This window comes from Phyllobates terribilis, unplaced genomic scaffold, assembly GCF_046119375.1.
Source record: "Phyllobates terribilis strain yellow unplaced genomic scaffold, ASM4611937v1 Scaffold_1__5_contigs__length_1240528914, whole genome shotgun sequence".
In the NCBI taxonomy this organism is placed as follows: Eukaryota; Metazoa; Chordata; class Amphibia; order Anura; family Dendrobatidae; genus Phyllobates; species Phyllobates terribilis.
In genome coordinates, this window is record NW_027362761.1 from 138246789 (window position 1) to 138266343 (window position 19555).

Below are 19555 nucleotides of genomic sequence, written 5' to 3' on the forward strand. Positions count from 1 at the left end.
GCCGGACCCTTTTTGGTGGATGCTGGTGGTTGTAGTCTTCGTGGCGGCGATCCGGTTCCGTGGCTCAGGGCGGTCAAACCAGTGGCGGAACTATTTATGTGGTTTTGATGTTTAAATGTCCGACTACGCCACCCGTGGATTGCGGTCAGAGTGAACCGCCGCTACAGGGCAGACCGCTAAGGCTGGTGTTGTGGGTGCAGCAGAGCGTAGCATAACTCCCCACGGGAGGAGTATAGCCTCAGGGCAGTGTATGCGGAGGATGGGGGTGATGGTGCAGGGCAGCAGCAGTAACGACACGGAGTCAGTGATGCAGTTCAGGGCCTTTACTCACAGTTCTTATTATCCAGACCACGTCTGCAGGTAACGGCTGCCCACGTCGTACTGTGCTCACCAGGTGAGGGGCTCAGACAACTCCCAGATAACTTTGTAGCGCTTCACAGGACCCCCTTTGTGTGTCCTTTGTCTGGCCTTTCTTACCAACACTTCTGTCCGGCTGCCTCGGGTCTCCTCTTGGTAAACTTGGCGCCAGTTTCCCTGACCCTATGTGGTGCCTTCCTAGCGGGTGGAGCAAGGGGCTGCGCCACATAAAATGTCAGAGCCTCCGGTTTCTAGCTGAGGGTCGTTTCCTGCCTCCACTAGTTCGGGGACCGGTCTCCCCCTTTGGCCTGACCCCTCCACGCAGGTGGATTCGGGCGTGCGGTGGCGACTCGCCCGTCCGCACCCCTGGGATCCCTTCATTCCTCGTTCCTGGAGCCTTCTCCGCTCCTTTTCCTTCCTTCTCCCTCTTGCAGGCCTGGGCCTCTGTTACTAGGCCCGCCTCCGGAGCAGAGCTCATGCAGAGCCCCTGCTCCCTGCCACTTCTGCTCAGACTTCTCTGCACTGAACTAAGATGGTGCCCACCTTTTATACTCCCTTCTCAATGCACCCAGGAACTGCTTCCTCCCTGCTCCTGCACTGCAGGGTTCCCCTTCCTCAGTGTTCCCTCCCCCCACTCCAGCCAGGGACAGGGACTGTCGTGCCCATCTCAGGGGCATATTGGTCGCCCTGCCCCACGGCAATGTGGTGTAATGCATGCAGGTGTCGGGTCCTGATCCACACTCCATCCTTATCTGAGAGTGAGATATCACACCTCTGGGTGAGGTGCAATACGTCTGTAGCAACCGAGCCCTCGGTGCTACAGTTCCATTTATCTTCAGCCTAGGTGACGTATTGTGATACAGGGCCGTGATTTTGGCTATAAAAGGGTCCCCTAGACCCCTACCCCAAGCTTTTTAAGAGAATCATATATGGCGTGCCAGGAGACTCTATGGAATGCTTTCTCAGCATCCAACGAGAGTATCTACTTACAAATTTTTAACTGCATCTAGCCCAGGAAATACTTTGTGCCTAGTAGCAGTGTCTGCTAGTCAGCGGATTATCCCGGCTGTTAAGCAAGCTACACCACCTGTAGTTTGGACACTTAATTTTTTCAAAGGAAATGCTTCGGGACCACGGGATACTTAGTGAAGAGCATCAGGAGGCACCCCAAGGCATAGGGGCTGGGACTGGCACTAGGATGCCTTGCGGTGGACAGCCGAGCTCGATCCTTATAAAAGCTTTTTAAGTGCAGCAGCTTTAGTGGACGCTACTGGAGCTGGAATTACGCGGCTGCTGGCATGAGACTTGCCCTCCAATAGATCCTTGTAAATGGATTTAAAGTGTATTCATTCAAATTAGAGGGACAATTTAAATTAAAAAGCTTAGAGCTGCCTCCACCACAGGGGGGCTCTCTCGACCCACCAGCGGACAGGCACCAGTATTGGGAGAGGGGGGCTGGCCGTCAGGGTTCACCGCGGCTCTGGCACAAACCCGGCGACACGGAGGTGGCACGGGCAGGAGCGGACTGGCTGTCTCGGCTTCTCACTTTTTGGATCTTAGAAGGGCATGACATGCCTATATCTGTGTCTCCCCCTCCTTTTACTCCTCCACCTCTTTTCTTTTCGCATGACTATATGTACTTGTCACTTTTCCATGTGTTAGTTGTGTCTTCTGAGCAGTTTGTCAGCTTTTGGACACCTTTGAAGGTGTTTTCTATGTGTTTCTATGTGTTTTTGTTTGCCTGCCATTGGTTTTAACGGTGTTCGAAGGTGTTCGACGAACAGTTCGACGAACAGTTCGGCGAACACACGGGTGTTCGACGAACCGAACCGAACTCGAACACTACGGGGGTGGCTCAACACTACTCAGTACCAATGCTTTCTGGCTGATGTTTTGGTCACTTTTGAATGTTGGTTGTGCTTTCACATGCGTGGTAGCATGAGACGGAATCTACAACCCACAGAAGTTGCTCAGGTAGTGCAGCTCATCCAGGATGGCACATCAATGCGAGCTGTGGCAAGAAGGTTTGCTGTGTCTGTCAGCGTAGTGTCCAGAGGCTGGAGGTGCTACCAGGAGACAGGCCAATACATCAGGAGATGTGGTGGGGGCTGTAGGAGGGCAACAACCCAGCAGCAGGACCGCTACCTCCGCATTTGTGCAAGGAGGAACAGGAGGAGCACTGCCAGAGCCCAGCAAAAGGACCTCCAGCAGGCCACAAATGAGCATGTGTCTGCACAAATGGTTAGAAACCGACTCCATGAGGGTGGTATGAGGGCCTGACGTCCACGATGGGGGTTGTGCTCACAGCCCAACACCGTGCAGGACGCTTGGCATTTGCCACAGAACACCAGGATTGGCAAAGTCGCCACTGGTGCCCTGTGCTCTTCACAGATGAAAGCAGGTTCACATTGAGCACATGTGACAGACATGACAGAGTCTGGAGACGCCTTGGAGAGCGATTTGCTGCCTGCAACATCCTTCAGCATGACCAGTTTGGCAGTGGGTCAGTAATGGTGTGGGGTGGCATTTCCTTAGAGGGCCGCACAGTCCTCCATGAGCTCGCCAGAGGTAGCCTGACTGCCATTAGGTACCAAGATGAGATCCTCAGACCCCTTGTGAGACCATATGCTGGTGCGGTTGGCCCTGGGTTCCTCCTACTGCAGGACAATGCCAGACCTCATGTGGCTGGAGTGTGTCAGCAATTCCTGCAAGATGAAGGCATTGAAGCTATGAACTGGCCTGCACATTCCCCAGACCTGAATCCGATTGAGCACATCAGGGATATCATGTCTCGCTCCATCCTCCAACGTCACGTTGCACCACACACTGTTCAGGAGTTGGCAGATGCTTTAGTCCAGGTCTGGGAGGAGATCCCACAGGAGACCAGGCATTGTAGGGAGATCATACAGGCATGTGGAGGCCACACACAATACTGAGCCTCATTTTGACTTGTTTTAAGGACATTATATCAAAGTTGGATCAGCCTGTAGTGTGTTTTTCCACTTTAATTTTGGGGGTGACTCCAAATCCAGGCCTCCATTGGTTAATAAATTTGATTTCCATTGATGATTTTTGTGTGATTTTCTTGTCAGCACATTCAACTTTGTACAGAACAAAGTATTCAATGAGAATATTTCATTCATTCAGATCTAGGATGTGTTACTTGAGTGTTCCCTTTATTTTTTTGAGCAGTGTATATATATTAAGGGCCTGTATTTCTATGATATATGCTTATTTATGAAAATTGTTTTGTGGGGCCATTTTATGTACTATGATTATGTTTTTTTAAATGTTTTTAATACTGTATCTGTGCTCAATAAACCTTTTTGCACTTATTACTATAGGAGGTGTGCACGCCTCTATGCAGTGCTTTTTTCCTTTACGAATATGCTGTCGTTTTCTGCAAGACTTAGCACCCCTGCCATTACAATTCATTATCCAAATTGGTGGTGCATCCCCATCCCCCTTTTTTTTTTCAGGTCTTTTCATTCAGCTGAGGGTGGAAGGCAGAGGAAAAGGACAGCTGCACCACCAGTCGAGAATAGAATGCCTTCCAGAACTTGGAAACAAACTGGGTACTCCAATTTGACACTAAGTCAGAGGGAACCCTGTGAAGCTTCAAAATCTCATTTATGAACACCTGAGCAAGTGTTTTGGCATTTGAAAGTGCAGGTAATGCGATGAAGTGAAGCATTTTACTGAACCCATCTACAACCACCAAAACCACTGATTTTACCTGCAGAAATTGGTATGTTAATAATTAAATCCATGGACAAGTGTATCCATGGCCTACTAGGGCGGAAGAAGAGTACCAGACGGACTGGTCTGCAAAACCATAGAACACGCGCAAATGCTACAAGCTGATACGTGTTCAATCATATCCCTCTGCAACCCTGGCCCCCAAAAACTAGAGATGAGCGGTGTTCGACTCAAACTGTTCGCCAATCTCAAATTCGAGCTGTTTTGGGCGGTGTTCGAGTCGTTCGACGAACTCGAACGATTTGCAAAAGATTCGGCTTTTCGAGGTTATGTTCGATAACTGTTCGTGCACCAAAAGCGTAACTGGATTTCTTCACAGTAATACTGTTAATCAATGTTAATAGACAGTTTCAGTGTAGAGTGGGCGGGGGGAGGGGCAGGGGATGGATCTCTGCAGAAATAATGCCGATCTCCATTTTTTTTTCTTTCCCGCATTTACAGTGGGGCGGTGCAGTCTGTCAGCCTATCAGCAGCGCACACACGCAACGAAGTGCTTTTTTTTCACACAAGCAAGGGTATGTGTCATTGGCTGTGTATGTCACATTTCCTTGCCCTATAAGACCCAGCCATTTTCCCCGTCGCCACCATTTTCTCACTGCTGCAGCTGAGTGTTAGACGGCACCGCTGCTGCTGTGGGCGCTATACAGTATAACTGTGTGAATTGCGAGCGAATTTCCAGTTTCATAGAGAGATAGGTTTAGGGAGTAGGGACTAGTTCTAATTGCAGCCCTTTTGAGGGCTAGGTTAGAGCAGTTCATAGCACTTTTTGCCAGGCAGGTCTGTGCCAGTGTTGTACAAGTGTTTTTCACAGCATTTGGCGAAATGTAGCTCAGCCAATCCTTTTGGGCCTGTAGCAGTGTCTGTAAGTCATTGGAGTAGCCTATCTGTGTTGCAAGCAACACCACTTGTGTATCTAATACCAATTTTTTACTGCATCTAAGCCAGCCAATCCTTTTGGGCCTGTAGCAGTGTCTGGTAGTCAGTGGAGTAGCCCATCTGAAGCAAGCTACACCGCCTGTGTATCTAATTCTAATTTTTTACTGCATTTAACCCAGTAAATCTTTTTTGGCCTAGTAAGAGTGTCTGGTAGTCAGCGGAGTAGCCCACCTGTGAAGGAAGCTACACCGCCTGTGTATCTAATTCTAATTTTTTACTGCATCTAACCCAGGAAAGCCTTTTGGGCCTAGTAGCAGTGTCTGGTAGTCAGTGGAGTAGCCCATCTGAAGCAAGCTACACCACCTGTATATCTAATAACAATTTTTTAATGCATCTAGCCCAGTAAATCCTTTTGGGCATAGTAGCAGTGTCTCGTAGTCAGCGGAGTAGCCCACCTGTGAAGGAAGCTACACCGCATGTGTATCTAATTCTAATTTTTTACTGCATCTAACCCAGGAAATCTTTTTTGGCCTAGTAGCAGTGTCTGGTAGTCAGCAGAGTAGCCCACCTGTGAAGGAAGCTACACCGCCTGTGTATCTAATTCTAATTTTAACTGCGTCTAACCCAGGAAATCTTTTTTGGCCTAGTAGCAGTGTCTGGTAGTCAGCGGAGTAGCCCACCTGTGAAGGAAGCTACACCACCTGTGTATCAAATTCTAATTTTTTACTGCATCTAACCCAGGAAATCCTTTTGGGTCAGGTAGCAGTGTCTGGTAGTCAGTGGAGTAGCCCACATGAGTGCCTTCTTGCTGCACTACCTGCAACATGACCCTCGGATTGTCAGAATTCGAAGTAATCCCGACTACTGGGTTGCCACACTCTTAGATCCCCGGTACAAAAGTAAATTTGCAGAAATAATTCCTGCCACAGAAAGGGATTCATGCATGCAGGAGTATCAGCAGAGGCTGTTACAGAATCTTACATCTGCTTTTCCACAAAACACCAGTGGTGCACGTAGTGAATCTCACAGTTCTAACTTGCCAACCGTGGGACTGTCGAGTCTTCATCACTCAAACCGTAACAGTAACACCGTATCTGCTGGTAACAGCAATTTTGTGGAATCGTTTCACCAATTTTTTAGACCTTCCTTTGCAAGGCCACAGGAGACCAGAAGTCTGACACATAGTCAACGCCTAGAGAGGATGGTACAGGAGTATCTCCAAGTGAACATCGAAGCCATGACTGTGTCACTAGACCCTTGCTCATTTTGGGCTTCCAATCTGGAAAAATGGCCTGAGCTTGCCACTCACGCCTTGGAGATGTTCAGCGCTGCTGGTGGTGTGCTGACAGATATGGGCACGCTGCTGTCCACTGAGAATGTAGACAGACTCACGTTCATAAAGATGAACAAATCATGGATCTGCAAGGACTTTTCTACCCCTGTGTCATCCTGGGGAGATTAAAAGCTTGAGGATTTTGGAAAATCACCTCACCAACCATTTTAAGCAACTCTGGGGCAATTGATGCCACTTAAGTGGTGTCTGTGCCACAATTTTTGGAAAAAATGGAGACTCTTTTTGGAGTCCCCTTGCTGTGTTTTACATGATGTTGGCATTGTCAATTCCATGTGGGTCGGGTCGCTCCCCCCCTTTTAACCGTAAGAAACTACATACACTATGGCTTGGGGTAACACAGATGGTTGAGTCTGAGAGCTGTTTACTCATACTATAGCCTTGGAATCAGAGATCTGCTCTAAAGCTTCAGTGTCTGCTAGTGAGAGTAGTAGCCCAGCTGTGAAGCAAGCTACACCACCTGTGTATCTAATAACAATTTTTTACTGCATCTAACCCATCCAATCATTTTGGGCTAGTAGCAGTGTTTCGTAGTCAGCGGAGTAGCCCATCTGAAGCAAACTACACCACCTGAGTATCTAATAACAATTTTTTACTGCATCTAACCCAGGAAATCCTTTTGGGCTAGTAGCAGTGTCTCGTAGTCAGCGGAGTAGCCCATCTGAAGCAAATTACACCGCTTTTGTATCTAATTAAAATGTTTAACTGCATCTAGCTCAGGCAATACTTTGGGCCTAGTAGCAGTGTCTGCTAGTCAAGCTACACCACCTGTGCTTTGGACACTTAATTTTTTCAAAGGAAACGCTTCGGGCCCCCGGGACACTCAGTCAAGAGCATCGGGGAGGCACCCCACGGCAAAGGGGCTGGGACTGGCGGTAGCACGCCTTGCGGCGGACCGCCAAGCTCGATCCTTATAAAAGCTTTTTAACTGCAGCAGCTTTAGTGGATTCTACTGGAGCTGGAATTACCGCATCTGCTGGCACCAGACTTGCCCTCCAATAGATACTTGTAAAGGATTTAAAGTGTACTCATTCAAATTACAGAGCCAATTTAAATTACAGAGCTTAGACCTGCCTCCACCGCGGGGGGTCTCGACCCACCAGCGGACAGGCACCAGTATTGGGAGAGGGGCGCTGGCCGTCAGGGTACACCGCGGCTCTGGCACAAACCTGGAGACACGGAGGTCGCACGGGCAAGAACAGCCTTGCAATGTCAGCTTCGCACTCCAGCGTAAGTCCCTCTGCCCGCTCGCGCCCGTAACCACAAAGGGATGCGCAAGCGGATTTTCTTCCCAGGGCTGTTCCCCGCCCAGCAGGAACGTGGGGGAGCTCAAGTTGGCCTTCCACCGTACTCCCTTACCTCCCTCTCCCTCTTTCCTTCTTCCGTTCTCCATCTAACCCCTCGGCTCTGTGGTGTCCGCTCTCCCTCCAGCTCTCTCCTTCTCACAGGTGGACTACCGCGTGTATTCACACTGTGGCGAATCTTTTGGGCCCAGGCATAAGAAGTCGTCGAGGTAATGGATAATATGTGCCCCCTTAGAAACGTCCATGAGGAAGCAACTAAACGCCTCAAATAGTGAGCAAAATATGGAGCACCCCATGGGCAAACAGCGATCTATATATAGTATGCTCCTTCCCAGAAGCAGCCCAATAGGCAGACACTATTCGGAGGCACAGGTAGTAAGTAACCGGAACGCCCCCTCAATGTCTGTTTTGGCCATTAGAGTGCCCCTTCCCAACTTCTTGACCCACCTGATTGCCTTGTCAAAGGAGGTACAGTATATACTACTGTACTTGGTTCCGCTTCGATGTTGTCGTTTACTGACTTGCCCCTTGGATATGACAAATGGTGGATTAGTCCGAATGTATTGGGTTCCGTTTTTGGCACGACTCCCAACGGGGATACCACTACGTCTTGTAAGGAAAGTGTTCTGAATGGAACCGCTATTCTACCTAAAGATATTTCTTTTTTTAATTTTCTTGTCACGACGTCTGGGTGTTGGCAGGCTTATTTTAGATTTTTACTCCAGCCTTTCTTGATTTTAGAAGGGCATGACATGCCTATATCTGTGTCTCCTCCTTCTTTTACTCCTCCACCTCTTTTCTTTTCGCATGACTATATGTACTTGTCACTTTTCCATGTGTTAGTTATGTCTTCTGAGCAGTTTGTCAGCTTTTGGACACCTTTGAAGGTGTTTTCTATGTGTTTTCTATGTTTTTCTATGTGTTTTTGTTTGCCTGCCATTGGTTTTAATGGTGTTTGACGGTGTTCGACGAATCGTTCGACGAACCGTTCGGCGAGCATGCCGGTGTTCGATGAACCGAACCGAACACTATGGGGGTGGCTCAACACTACCAAAAACAACGAGAGAGGAGGTCCACGGTTGCCTTACCACCTGGATGACCAGCAAGCACAGAGTTATGATGTTCCTTAATTACTTTGCGGCGCAGATTATATGGTACAAATAATCTTCCTGAAGGGCAGGAGGGAGGGGGGTCCCCCTGAGCCTCCGACACCTCACCCTCCAGTTCTGGATATAATGACGAAATGACTACCCCTTTCTGTAATATCGGGGGCAGGGTTCTCATGGTCACCGCCACCAGGGAAGCTCTGGGACAAAGCATCAGCCTTGACATTTTTGACTCCTGGACGAAAAGTGACAACAAATATGAACCTAGCATAAAACAGGGACCATCTGGCTTGCCTAAGGTTGAGACGTTTAGCTTACTGGAAATATGACAGGTTCTTATGGTCAGTAATAACAGTAGTAGGATGGACAGCCCCCTCCAACCAATGTCGCCATTCTTCAGACGCCAATTTGATCGCCAAAAGTTCCCTATTACTCATGTCACAATTTCTCTCAGCCGAAAACATTTTTTTAGAAAAGAAGGCGCATGGACGCCATGTACCAGGGGACGGACCCTGAGATAACACAGGCCCAAACTCCACATCCGACGCATCAACTTCCACAATAAAGAGTTGGGAAACATCGGGTTGACTGAGTAAAGGTGCAGTGGCAAAATAATTCTTTAACAAAAAGCCTGGAGAGAGTCATCCAACAATTTGGAAAAATCAGATCCCTTCTTAGTCATGTCAGTGAGGGGTTTCACAATTACTAAGTAATTTTGGATGAATTTCCGGTAAAAATTAGTAAAGCCTAGAAAACGTAGAGCCTTCAGGTTCTCGGGATGGTCCCAATCAAGGACTGCACAAATCTTCATCCGAAAACTCGAAGATGACAAGAAGTACCCCAAAAACTGCACCTCCTGAACGGCGAAAACTCATTTTTCCAGTTTGGCATAAAGTTTGTTATCTCTTAATATCTGGAGCATCTGTTCAACATGCCCCCAATGTGTCTCAAAATCAGGTGAGTAAACCAAAATTTAATCTAAATAGACCGTTACAAACCTCCCCACCAAATGATGGAAAATATAATTATGAAATGCTGGAATACCGCAGGTGCATTGGTCAAACCGAAAGGCATAACCAGACTCTCAAAATGCCCTTTAGGGGTATTGAATGCTGTTTTCCATTCGTTCCCTTCTCTGATTCTAACCAGATTGTAGGCTCCTCTTAAATCCTTCTTGGAGAATACCGTAGCTCCTACAACCTGGCTGAACAAATCAGGAATCAGAGGAATAGGGTACGGATCTCGGATGGTAATGTGATTTAATTCCCGGAAATCTAAACAGATACGTAGACTGCCAAATTTTTTCTTCATAAAGAGGAACCCTGTCCCCACAGGTGAAGATGAGCGCCTAATGTGTTCTTTCTCCAGACTTTCCACAATAAAATCCTTCATGGCTTGTCTCTCAGGGCGAGAAAGATTATACAATCTGGACTCCGGTAGTTTAGCTCCGGGGTCAGGTTGATAGGACAGTCATATGCACGATGAGGAGGCAAATCCTGTCACCCCCTCTCAGAAAAAACAACCTTAAAACCAGACAGAAAAGCAGGTAATATTTCCGTAGCGACAGTAGCAAGGGAAATATCTAAACAGTTCTCATGGCAGTAATCTACCCATTCAATAATCTCCCTGGTTTGCCAATCCACCAACGGATTATGTTTCACCAGCCAGGGATGACCCAAAACAATTGGTGTGGGAAGACTGTCCAGGACATAGCAAGGGATTATTTCAAAATTATCAAGCAAAGGAAAAGGGAAAAGGGAAAACGTTGTCAGCTCACCAAGTAGTAGCCAGACTCATCCAGACCCAGGATAATCTTGCAGCGGAGACGCCCAGGTCACAGGCTACCAAAGTTAAAGTAATGAAAAAGCAAGCAGAGATGTCTCCAGCAGGACCAGGGTTGTAGATATCTTGTTAAAACTTCACTTTTAATTTCATATTATAAAAGCCAAGGATGAGTTACAGAAAAAGCAGTATAACGGCTCTCAAATACAGCACATTCCAACACGTTTCGGCTAAGCCTTATTCATGGAATAATGTGAGATCTGAGCTTGCTAGCTGAAGTTAAATCAAACACCTTTCACAGTAAATTGTTTCAGGTGTCGGACCATAGCCCAAAGAGGAAAATTAACCCATTATTGGCAGCTTAAAATTGATTACAGCAAAAAAGCACTAGAACAACATAAAATCAGACATGAGATAAAAAGAGATACTGAATTACCAAAGAATATAGAAAAAATGAGAAATACATACAGAAACAAAAACAAAAAATCTCTGATGCTATAAAGCAAAGAAGCAAATAGTAGTAGTAGTCACTGGGAATGTTTTAGATTTGATATATATATCTGTCTTAATAGCAATGAGTGATAGATGTATTTATATATGTGGACCAATACCATAACAAAATGCATTACTAAATATTTGTAACAAGATTATATTATTATCAGAGAGATATTGGAAAATGCATATAAATTTAATTATATATGTATAGTCACCCAGTAAAAAAGTGATGGTGATAATAGTCATTAATGGGTGATCTAAAGTGTTGATGAATATATATATATATATGAAGAATTCAGTCAAAACTCTCCAGTTTAAGATGTTAATATAGCAATGAGTCCACATATATATGTATCAAGGCAGTGTCCATTTACTGATGCTTGCTGTAAAAAGACGTATCAGATATAACGCCCCAGAAGCAAGATGCAGAGATCATAGACAAACGATATGGCAGTTTAACAGTTAAATAGTGCATTTCATTGTAGCCATATTAGAAGTACATTGTGAAGGCATTGCCAAACATAGACACGTGAGACTAAGTATATTGTAGAATAAGATCCTGTCTCACGTTTAGACCTTGCGGAGATCTAGTACACAGGAGAAAGATCCAGAATGATTCTCGGTTCAGGATCTTTCTCCTGTGATCACCACCCCTCTCTGGCCTGAAGACCTTTTCTATTGCTTTAAATCTGAAATAAATCAGGTTCCCATGATGAACATTTGCAAAATGCTTTGAAACTGACGATTTGTTTAAACTATTGGGGTTACATGCATCTGACATGTGACGACGGATGTGTACTTTTAAAGGTCCTGCAGTGCAGCCTACATACTGCAGTTTACAAGCTATGCATTCTGCAAGGTATACAACCCCTTCCGAATTACAGTTTAAGAAAGTACAGATTTTGTATGTTTTTTTGGTGACTTCAGACTGAAAAGAGACACTTCTATGTGCAAATTTACAAGAAATGCACCTGCTATGGCCACAATTGTAAAATCCTTTTAGAGTAAGCCAAGTTTCTGATAGAGGATGAGAGCTTTTTGTACGAAAAAGGCTAGGGGAAACCAGGGAGCCTAAAGTGGGAGCTTTTTTAGCTATGTATTTTATGGAGCAATTGTCCATTATTTTAGCTAAGGTAGGATCCTGACTTAGCATAGGTAAATATTTTTTTATTATATTGACAATGCTGTTAAATTGTTGGCTAAATTGTGTAGTGAAAACAACTGTATTTTTCGTATTTTTGAATCTAGTTAGTTCTTTCTTTTGTCGGTTTTTAATAGGTCCTTTCTATCTATGTTAGCCACAATTTTATCTGCTCTGTCTAAAATACCTTTAGAATACCCTCTTGAAGTTAATCTATTTTTAGTGCTAGAAGCTGCCTCTAGAAAGCTCTTTTTTGTTGAAGAATTCCTCTTTAACCTAATCATTTCTCCTACTGGGATATTTTTAATATTGTGGGGAGGATGGCAACAACTTGCTTGCAGGATAATATTACCTGCCGTTTTTTTCCGAAATGGTGAGATCAAAACTCGTTTCATATCATCATTGCCTTCAAGTGTTACATCTAGAAAGTTGATAGATTTTTTATCCGTATGAGATGTGAATTTAAGATTATAATTATTTTTATTGATATATTTAACAAATTCTGTGATAAGTTGAGGAGAGCCTGTCCAGACAAAGAATAAATCATCAATATAACGGCCATACCAGGCAATATGTACTGAAAATGGGTTTGAATCTGAAAAAACATAGATCTCTTCCCAGATAGCCATAACAATATTAGCTAAAGATGGGGAGAATTTTCCCCCATGCTAACTCCCTGTTTCTGAAGATAGTAGCAACCATCAAAGGTGAAAAAAGTATTTTTCAGTAAAAATCTCACTGCTGAAATAAGAAAATTTTGTATACTGGTTTCATAAGAGCTATGTTTTTCAAGGAATTGATCTAAGCAGCGAATAGCAGTGTTATACGGTATAGAGGGGTATAACCCCTCTACATCGCATGTAAGCCACTGAAATTCTCCATTCCACTCAAATTTATCAAAGGTATTAACAATAGTCTTAGTATCTCTAATGTATCCTGGTATGTCGATAACCAAAGGTTGTAGGTAGTGATCCACCCATTCTCCAAGTCTCTCACCGAGAGAACCAATACCTGAGATGATAGGTCTATGTGGAGGGGGAAAAACATCTTTATGAATTTTAGGAAGTGAGTGGAGAATGGGAACAACAGGATGTTCTATAGCAAGATATTCAAAGATTTTTTTATCCAAAGCTCCCATACTTAAACCTTCATTCAATAAAGAAAAAAAAAATTTTTGAATAACATTGGTTGGATTAATTGACAAATTTTGATAAATGGTGTTATCATTAAGCATATTTAAGTTAAGTTTTTTATAAAGACCTGCATTTAATGCCACTATTGCCCCTCCTTTATCAGCTCTTTTACTTATTAAATCTTTGTTCTCTTTAATTTCCTTTAGGGCTTTTTTGTTCTTCTTTTTTCAGATTGTGCAGAGCAAAGGAATTATTATTATTCAGGTTGACCAAATCCCTTTCAATTAATTCTTGAAAGTTGTCTAATACCGCTGGTCTAGATTTTAACGGATAAAACAAAGGATAACATGTTTTAAAATAATTATTTAGTGAAATCTCTGGGGTTCTAGAGACTGATTGCTAGTCTCTCAAAGATGCTTGATAACATATGACTTTAAATGGTGGAATCAGTTCTTGTATTTCATGCGAGGGATTCTCAGGAAAAGGTAAGTCGCATACCTCTTTTTCATTGTAAAAATGGCATTTTATCGTGAGGTTTCTGGCCTGTTTGTTGATGTCAAGGATGGTTTTAAACAAATCAAATTCCGATGTTGGTGCAAAGTTCAATCCTTTTGATAGGACATTTATCTGATTTTCTGATAAAATGTAGGATGAGAGGTTCCATATCTCTGAAGTGGACACTACTGGTGATAATATTGTTTTTTCATTTGTTTTCTTTTTGTGTTTCTTGCCCCCTCTCCTTGATTGTTTTTTACAGTCAAAAAATGTTTATCACTACTTGATCTTAAACTGTATGATGAGCTGGCTTCTGAATTTAGTGAGGCATCTGACACATTTTCCCTTGATGTTGACAGCGATGAGTTCACAGAGGTATTATAGCTGGCAAAGCTGACCAATCTGTTTCTGTATCTGTCTTTTCCTCTGATTAACCATCTGTTGACTTTCCAAGAGTAAACTTCATTAGTTTCGTAATCCTGTAGGTCTCTGTTAAACTTGGATTTTTTATTCTCTATCAGTTCATTTTCCAATTTTTCAATCGTTTGAAGGATTTCTTTGTTTAATGCTGTAACTTCTTCATTTTGCCCAAATGAATTTATTGAGCCACGTAGGGAGTTGATTTCCTCCTTTATTTTAGTAAGTTCCGTGTCTTCATATTTAATGATTAGAGACATCAGATTTAACGAACATGTTGAGAGTATTTCATCCCACTCCTTTTTAAAATTTTCTGGATAGGGAAAAGTACAGGATTTTTTTATCCTCAGTCCCCGTGGGATCATGTTTTTAGAGACATAGGATTTTAAAAAGGTGAAGTCCCACCATATTTTTGTTTCTTTTCTCATTTTTAATTCCAAATCTTTGAAAAGAGATTTAAAATCACAATTAGAAGAGTCACTGGTTATGAGTATACTAGCTCCTGCTTTTTCAGAAAAAATAGAGGCAAATTTTTGCTGTCGTTTATTCTCATCATTATAGTTTTCCATTTGAATATAAGAGAAAAAATGTAATGAACAACAAAAATAGGGAGCAAGACTTATAGGACCATCCAAGTAATAATTATCAAGCAAAGGAAAAGGGAAAACGTTGTCAGCTCACCAAGTAGTAGCCAGACTCATCCAGACCCAGGATAATCTTGCAGCGGAGACGCCCAGGTAACGGGCTACCAAAGTTCAAGTAATGAAAAAACAAGCAGAGATGTCTCCAGCAGGACCAGGGTTGTAGATATCTTGTTAAAACTTCACTTTTAATTTCATATTATAAAAGCCAGGGATGAGTTACAGAAAAAGCAGTATAACGGCTCTCAAATGCAGCACATTCCAATGCATTTCGGCTAAGCCTTATTCATGGAATAATGTGAGATCTGAGCTTGCTAGCTGAAGTTAAATCAAACACCTTTCACAGTAAATTGTTTCAGGTGTCGGACCATAGCCCAAAGAGGAAAATTAAACGGTAGGTAATAGTATCCTGCAAGCAAGTTGTTGCCATCCTCCCCACAATATTAAAAATATCCCAGTAGGAGAAATGATTAGGTTAAAGAGGAATTCTTCAACAAAAAAGAGCTTTCTAGAGGCAGCTTCTAGCACTAAAAATAGATTAACTTCAAGAGGGTATTCTAAAGGTATTTTAGATAGAGCAGATAAAATTGTGGCTAACATAGATAGAAAGGACCTATTAAAAAACCGACAAAAGAAAGAACTAACTAGATTCAAAAATACGAAAAATACAGTTGTTTTCACTACACAATTTAGCCCACAATTTAACAGCATTGTCAATATAATAAAAAAATATTTACCTATGCTAAGTCAGGATCCTACCTTAGCTAAAATAATGGACAATTGCTCCATAAAATACATAGCTAAAAAAGCTCCCACTATAGGCTCTCTGGTTTCCCCTAGCCTTTTTCGTACAAAAAGCTCTCATCCTCTATCAGAAACTTGGCTTACTCTAAAAGGATTTTACAATTGTGGCCATAGCAGGTGCATTTCTTGTAAATTTGCACATAGAAGTGTCTCTTTTCAGTTTGAAGTCACCAAAAAAACATACAAAATCTGTACTTTCTTAAACTGTAATTCGGAAGGGGTTGTATACCTTGCAGAATGCATAGCTTGTAAACTGCAGTATGTAGGCTGCACTGCAGGACCTTTAAAAGTACGCATCCGTCGTCACATGTCAGACCCATGTAACCCCAATAGTTTAAACAAATCGGCAGTTTCAAAGCAATTTGCAAATGTTCATCATGGGAACCTGAATTATTTCAGATTTAAAGCAATAGAAAAGGTCTTCAGGCCAGAGAGGGGTGGTGATCACAGGAGAAAGATCCTGAACCGAGAATCATTCTGGATCTTTCTCCTGTGTACTAGATCTCCGCAAGGTCTAAACGTGAGACAGGATCTTATTCTACAATATACTTAGTCTCACGTGTCTATGTTTGGCAATGCCTTCACAATATACTTCTAATATGGCTACAATGAAATGCACTATTTAACTGTTAAACTGCCATATCGTTTTTCTATGATCTCTGCATCTTCCTTCTGGGGCGTTATATCTGATACGTCTTTTTACAGCAAGCATCAGTAAATGGACACTGCCTTGATACATATATATGTGGACTCACTGCTATATTAACATCTTAAACTGGAGAGTTTTGACTGAATTCTTCATATATACAGTATATATTCATCAACACTTTAGATCACCCATTAATGACTATTATCACCATCACTTTTTTACTGGGTGACTATACATATATAATTAATTTTATATGCATTTTCCAATATCTCTCTGATAATAATATAATCTTGTTACAAATATTTAGTAATGCATTTTGTTATGGTATTGGTCCACATATATAAATATATCTATCACTCATTGCTATTAAGACAGATACAGTCATATGAAAAAGTTTGGGCACCCCTATTAATCTTAAGCTTAATGTTTTATAAAAATTGGTGTTTTTGCAACAGCTATTTCAGTTTGATATATGTAATAACTGTTGGATACAGTAATGTTTCTGCCTTGAAATGAGGTTTATTGTACTAACAGAAAATGTGCAATCTGCATTCAAACAAAATTTGACAGGTGCATAAGTATGGGCACCTCACCAGAAAAGTGACATTAATATTTAGTAGATCCTCCTTTTGCAAAAATAACAGCCTCTAGTCGCTTCCTGTAGCTTTTAATGAGTTCCTGGATCCTGGATGAAGGTATTTTTGACCATTCCTCTTTACAAAACAATTCCAGTTCAGTTAAGTTTGATGGTCGCCGAGCATGGACAGCCTCTTCAAATTATCCCACAGATGTTCAATGATATTCAGGTCTGGGGACTGGGATGGCCATTCCAGAACATTGTAATTGTTCCTCTGCATGAATGCCTGAGTAGATTTGGAGCGGTGTTTTGGATCATTGTCTTGCTGAAAGATCCATCCACTGCGTAACTTCAACTTTATCACTGATTCTTGAACACTATTGCCAAGAATCTGCTGATACTGAGTGGAATCCATGCGTCCCTCAACTTTAACAAGATTCCCAGTGCCGGCATTGACCACACAGCCCCAAAGCATTATGGAACCTCCACCAAATTTTACTGTGGGTAGCAAGTGTTTTTCTTGGAATGCTGTGTTTTTTTGCCACCATGCATAACGCCTTTTTGTATGACCAAACAACTCAATCTTGGTTTCATCAGTCCACAGGACCTTCTTCCAAAAAGAAATAGGCTTCTTCAAATGTGCTTTTGCATACCTCAGCCGACTCTGTTTGTGCGTACTTGCAGAAACGGCTTCTTTCGCATCACTCTCCCATACAGCTTCTCCTTGTGCAAAGTGCGTTGTATAGTTGACCGATGCACAGTGACACCATCTGCAGCAAGTTGATGCTGCAGCTCTCTGGAGGTGGTCTGAGGATTGTCCTTGACTGATCTCACCATTCTTCTTCTCTGCCTTTCTGATGTTTTTCTTGTCCTGACACTTCTGGCCTTAACAAGAACTGTCCCTATGTTCTTCCATTTCCTTACTATGTTCCTCACAGTGGAAACTGACAGGTTAAATCTCTGAGACAGCTTTTTGTATCCTTCCCCTGAACAACTATGTTGAATAATCTTTGTTTTCAGATCATTTGACAGTTGTTTTGAGGAGCCCATGGTGCCACTCTTCAGAGGAGATTCAAACAGGAGAACAACTTGCAAGTGGCCACTTTAAGTAGCTTTTCTCATGATTGCATACACCTGGCTATAAAGTTCAAAGCTCAATGAGGTTACAAAACCAAAAAAAGTGCTTTAGTAAGTCAGTAAAAAGTAGGCAGGAGTATTTAAAACAAGAAAATGATAAGGGTGCCCATACTTATGCACCGGTCAAATTTTGTTTGAATGCAGATTGCACATTTTCTGTTAGCACAATAAACCTCATTTCAAGGCAGAAACATTACTGTGTCCAACAGTTATTACATATATCAAACTGAAATAGCTGTTGCAAAAACACCAATTTTTATAAAACATTAAGCTTAAGATTAATAGGGGTGCCCAAACTTTTTCATATGACTGTATATATATCAAATCTAAAACATTCCCAGTGACTACTACTACTATTTGCTTCTTTGCTTTATAGCATCAGAGATTTTTTGTTTTTGTTTCTGTATGTATTTCTCATTTTTTTCTATATTCTTTGGTAATTCAGTATCTCTTTTTATCTCATGTCTGATTTTATGTTGTTCTAGTGCTTTTTTGCTGTAATCAATTTTAAGCTGCCAATAATGGGTTAATTTTCCTCTTTGGGCTATGGTCCGACACCTGAAACAATTTACTGTGAAAGGTGTTTGATTTAACTTCAGCTAGCAAGCTCAGATCTCACATTATTCCATGAATAAGGCTTAGCCGAAACGCGTTGGAATGTGCTGTATTTGAGAGCCATTATGCTGCTTTTTCTGTAACTCATCCTTGGCTTTTATAATATGAAATTAAAAGTGAAGTTTTAACAAGATATCTACAACCCTGGTCCTGCTGGAGACATCTCTGATTGTTTTTTCATTATTTCACAATGAACCGACTCCACCCTCAGTTTTACATTATGTACAATGTGAGTAAATGCTTTCTTTGCAAGAGGCGCCTAGTCAATGGTGAAGATAAAAATAGGTTTAGCTAAAATACAGCAAGCAAGACCATGAGTTTTCACAAGCCCAGCATCAACCATGCTGACTCCGGCTCCACTGTCAACAAACATAGAAATTTTCTCGGTTTTGCTCTCTAGCACCACCTCTGCTGTCGGGACAAACCAGGAACTGCAGATTGGCAGCAAATGCACCCCTTGTTTATACAACTCTAGACTACCAAGAGTTAATCGAGTTCTCCTTTTGTTTAGGAATTGAACGACAGATCCCAATAAAATGTCCCTTTTTCCCTCAAAAAAAACACACCTTTTTTCTTACGAATCTCCAGAGAAACGTATGATGTAAAGGTACCCCCTAACTGCATGGGCTCCTCCACCTTCCCCAGTACTGGTTCACCACCAGAGGTACACAACCCCGACAAGAAGGCCCCAGAAAAGGTGGTCTCATCCGTCTTTCCTGAAGTCGTCTATCAAGACATATGGCCAATGACATGGCAGCCACCAAGGACTGAGGGGTTTCATATACTGCCAAGGCATCTTTCAACCTTTCAGTAAGACCCTCACAAAATTGACTTCTAATGTCATTCCATTTAAAATCCATTGCCCTTCTACGGAATTCAAAACTGTACGTCTCCACTGACAGATTCCCCTGTCGAA